Genomic DNA, 5,033 nt, shown 5'->3' with positions numbered 1-5,033 from the left:
TTCGGAATTTTCCGGCCACGACCATCCGACATGCGATTGAATAACTGAATTTTCGATTGGCTCCAGTAGGCAGCCGGAGGAGGGGGGAGAAAGAATTCGTGACCCAAAGCGAAGAACCGGAGAATCGGTGTCAACTGCGCTGTCTCAATCAGGATCTATCGGGTTTTTCTTTTACGTTCTTTTCTCTTCGGTTTTCCGGCTTCGGGACCGGGCGTAATTGAAATATTGGGAATAATTCGGTGACGATGGCGAAATTGATGGCAATCTGTTGTGCGCGCCGGTCGCTTTGTGCGAAAGGACAAGGCATTCAAATGGTAAAGCCACCCCGAATTAGGAGGTGTTTGAGTCCGGTACCGCACTTCCCACCCCCCCGGCACACTGCCGGATTCCGTGCTGGCCAAAGTAGCGCTGGCCACCGGCGAAAGGAGTTGCTCAGCACTTTCTGGCCGGCCGCCGGCCGAGGGAAAAATTGGAAGGATAACGAATTCTAATGAACGGCAAACGACGCGAGGAACAACACCGTTAACGAAGCCGGAACCCGAGGCTAATTTGCCACCCTGGCGACGGGAGGAACGACGAAACGACGCACCACGGACGCACGGACAGCAATTTGTCGAAAAAGCGTGAGCCCCGTGAGGTTCCTCTGGTCACCTGTGGGCCCCCTGGGCGGAGAGTACGCCTGCCGCCCCGCGGGCACTGGTCGATTCACCGAACGCCCCAGAGCCCTTGTGCCGTCGTAGGGGTGGCCTTTCCCTGGGCCTAACGAACGAAATCGAAAAGGTTTCCCAACCTAAGAATTGAGGGGGGAAACGCCGGGAAGCCGCCGAAAAAAAGGTTACTAATAATCGGGTTTTCCGGAACTCACCTCGGGACACCGGGGACTTTCGGGTTAACCACCAACGCGCAAATGATTTGACCCGCCGCGGGCCGTCCGCCCGGTTCCGCCATGCCGTCAGTTTTACATCAGCGACGATCTCGCGTGTGCGCGTGTGTGTGATTATCCTGATGGGAGGTAAAGTTTTTTTTTTTTTGCTATTGGTCCAATCAAACATATCGATTGAGGAGGCCCTAACGGGAACAGAGAGCTTCGAAGCCTCGAATGCGTTTGTAGGACATTCTATAAAAATGTGAAGCGTGCGTTACTTACTCCTGTAAGTCCTTGTTGCTTACTTTAACTGATGTGCTCATATCACTATAGGGACTAAAAAATATCTGAAACTCGCTTTAAACTCAAAAATCTTTCTTTATTCTTCTAAATCTAAGCCATCACCATTAAATTAACCCCTACTTAATGCGATACACCTATTATTGATTATTGGTTCGTTCGCACATTCTTCGTTTCGACTCACGAGGAAGTAGAACCCACAAGTGTCTCCGCAAATCCGACTATTTTTTGCACACAGAATTACGCAAACAAGGTATAACACCCAAATAGTATTCTTTGTCGGTAGTTTGGACCTTTGGAAGGAATTCATGATGCAAAACAGCACGATAATTCAAGAAAACTGTTTCCCGTTATTGTTTGGCCACAGTAATTTGTACGAGGACTATCTGTAGAGAATCTACCATTGAGGTCTGGAGATTGAACAACTTTGAATGGACTTTAAAGGCTATACTCAAACCATTAAGTCTTGAGTGTACGGATCAAAACAGGACCTCAAATCTCAAACCTAGGCTCTGCCGACATAGATTGGGTTTCGAAGAGGTAGTGTTTCGTTGCCACACCGACCATACCGATTTCATTGACAGGGACGTCAGAATCATAGTGCAAATGCTTGCTAGATTACGCGTCGCCAGTGTGCGATACAATTTTACAAGCCGCTTATATTTCCCATCAGCCGCTCACGATCGCCCGAAAACCTTAGCTCATTGTACTGCTCTTAAATGCTGCTTAAAGGGAAGAAAAGGAAATTGCTACCCTCTCGTCGGTCGGTCCTTCAGTTTCTCTTCGATTTGTTCGCAAGATTTATGAACTTTTTCGAGCCCACCAAAAATCCTTTTTGTCCCCACCGACCGGGCCCCGACCGACACCGTGATGTGGATCAAGCGATAAATCGCACACCGAACGGTTGTAAACGCACAGGCCGCGTTGTTCGGAAAGTTCTTCCTGGCCCTGGAGAGCCAACCGAACCGGCCAACCGGCGGTGGCCGCCGAAAGTTGGCGATCGGAAGCTCGTAACGTAACGAGAAAAAATTAAATCTTCGAGACCGCGCGCGCGCGCGCCCGTTCACCCGCTCTACGGAACAGGATGTCGCTAGATTTCTGACGTCTTTTCTCGTGCCCCGGGCCCGGGCAATCATAAAAACCCCGAAAAGCGTACCATAAATCATGCCCCACACCGACCGGCGCTCTTTGTGGCTCTGGTTCCCGGTGGTGGTTCTCGGAACCGAGAAAGGAAGTGAACTGTGAAATAATCCCTGCGACCGGCCCAGTCAAATGACTCAACAGGACTCCCAGGGACTCTGGATCGGAATAGAGAAGAAAAAAAATATCATTTACATCAGAAAACACTTTCCGAAAACACTCGGAGTGCGCGCGAGTAAGTCAAGCCTGGGGCGAAGCCTTCCTCGAGCGGTATGCGTGAAGCAGAACGTTTTCTCGTGCCGCGTTAGTCGTAAAAGTCGGGGTTCGGGTATTGTTGTCGTCCAATCATAAACGTCAAATCAATAAAAAATTTCAACTCCATACAAAGCTCCCAGCAAGCAAGAAGGAGCCACCACCGCATCCATCTTCATCATCACTCATCATCTACGGTGCAGTTCAATTTTTCTTTCAATGGCCGGTAAGCTCATTTTCCGCTTTACGTCGTCGTCGTCGTCAGCGAGGCAGCCCAACTATTGCCGGAGTCCCGGGCGCAACAATGCTAGGGCTCTGGGCAAGAAAAGTACACAACCGAAGCCGAGCTACAAACTTTTGTACGTAGAGAATTTTTATATCCATCATTAACTGTCGAGGAGTCCCGGAACCCGGCTCCCTGGGTGCAGAGACGCTCGGCCGGGGCTGCTGGCCTGGCGAACAAAGGCCCAAGACGCGCCTCGGCCATGAAAGGCGAGATTGCAGTGCCCCGTGTCTTTATGTCGAATCTTTCTGGTTCGTCATTCCCGGTCTTGCGCTCCGCCAGGACACGACGTCTGGTCCGACGCCCGTGTGCCTGTCAGGGAATCTGAATTTCTTTCCGTCGCCGGCAAACGAATGGTGGCCTTTGGACCGGACCGCACCAGAGCCTCAGTCGCCGAGCCTCCGAGTAGTTCCGGAGGGCTGAGGGGTAATAAAAATTTTTACAATAATTCTCACTTTCGTTCCATCCGCGTGGCCCCGTGCACATCTGTACGCTCCGCGAGATCCTCCGAGAGGGGGGCTTCCAAGTTTATGGGCCCAGGTTGGGCCCACTTCGAGGTGGCCAGAAAGGTGTAATAAAATTACTTTTATTATTAGAACAGCACGGCTTTTTGGGGTTCTTTTTTCTCTGGCTGAAGAACGTCGGACTGCTGGTTTGGAGGAACCGATTCTCATCACACACCCAAACCCGAAGGGTGAGACAATCTGTGTCCCTGCCGGGCCCGGGGGGTTCCTGGGGCCACGCGCTTGTTTTGTTGAGGACTCGAAATTGAAGACTTTGATGTACTTTTATGTTCTCCCGCTCGGGGTTCAATTTTTCTCATCAATCGCTTGGCCTCTTATCGATGAAGCCTTCGGCCGACTCGACTCGCCGCGCTTACGGTGAGCTTGCCAGGCTCTGGAAGGATCCCAAGGCCCCATCCTGGGACCGTGGTTGCCTGCCTGTCAATCCCTTTCATCTGGTTTCCGGGCGCCAACGGAATAAGAAAAAAAAAACGAAACCGTCGTCGTCGTCGTCGTCGTCGTCGTTGGAAATCCCCCCGCGAATTCGTAGCGATTTTCTTTTATTTTCCACCGTCCCCGGAGGACGCTTTGACGGCGCTGAAGGATGATCGGGCACGAAACCGCCGGCCGGCAGTGGCACAACACGGTGGCCCGGCCTTTTTATCGCGCGCCAATTCCACCGTTCGTCGATTGCGGGCCTCGGTTGTGACCGTCGCCGCGCGGAAGCAAACCCGGGAACTTAAATTCATCTGCCAATCGTACGGCCAATACACTTCGACGGCCTTCGCCGTAGCGATTCTTCGTGAGGCGCGAGCCTTCCGCGTTTGATGTTGATGTTTGACAATAAATATTGCACTGCGGTGGCGAATCCGGGGCACATCGCACCAAACACGGCGAACCGCGGCCATGATATCTCGTGGCGTAAGGAGACCGAAAAAAGAATCCGCGGTGCGCCCTTCTGTTGGCCCTGAAGAACGGCTGATTGTTAATTTAAAAGCGATGGGGAAGCAGTGAGCGACAAAAAACACATTCCAAAAATACAAATTTCACGAGAAGTTTGTTGTTGTGTGCGTTTTTCGCGGTTGGGGCTCGTCCGGGATTTGAACCCGGGACCTCTCGCACCCGAAGCGAGAATCATACCCCTAGACCAACGAGCCGCCTTAATGGTGGCATCGTTAGCACCAAGCCAACTGCAGGCCTTTCTTATGTGCGTAAACAAACTTCATGACTTGCAACGTCAGTCAGGCCAGGCCAATTAATTGTCGTTCCGAACACAATGAACGGAGAAAAAACGGTTACACCAACGGCACCATTACCGAGGATTAGTTCCAATAGATTTCTTTAAGATCCTGAGGCTAATCGTTTGACACAGTGCATCCTCGTGTAACGCAGTGTGCTAAAAACACGCACGCTGCGATTGAAAGTAACGCTCGCCTCGTCGATGACTTGTCAAAAAGTGACGTTTCGCCCTCTCGCTACCCTCGGGTGGGACAATTTGCCACAATTAAAGCACAAACGGGGCGGCGAGAGTGCATGATAATTGCGTTTCTTTTCATTTCGATTTTCCTCAATCTCTAGGGAGCGCGTAAAGGAAACCTACCAAACAGAATGCGCGGTTCCTTCGGGCCCGTGACAACCGTTTGTCACAACAAAGTGACATTTGTTGGTGTGTCCTGTTCACCGTTCCCGT

The 5,033-nt window shown here is 51.4% G+C and overlaps 1 non-coding gene across 1 annotated transcript; it reads right to left on the bottom strand.

Moving 5' to 3' along the window:
* Positions 1-4,428: 4,428 nt before the first annotated feature.
* On the bottom strand, positions 4,429-4,500 carry Trnap-cgg (transfer RNA proline (anticodon CGG)). Its single transcript has one exon. It is a non-coding gene; the product is annotated as a tRNA-Pro (tRNA).
* Between the last annotated feature and the right edge of the window lie 533 nt (positions 4,501-5,033).

Source organism: Anopheles cruzii, chromosome 2 (genome assembly GCF_943734635.1).
Source record: "Anopheles cruzii chromosome 2, idAnoCruzAS_RS32_06, whole genome shotgun sequence".
In the NCBI taxonomy this organism is placed as follows: Eukaryota; Metazoa; Arthropoda; class Insecta; order Diptera; family Culicidae; genus Anopheles; species Anopheles cruzii.
Note: the sequence above shows the minus strand (reverse complement) of the source record. Positions and strands in the feature narration are given on the sequence as shown.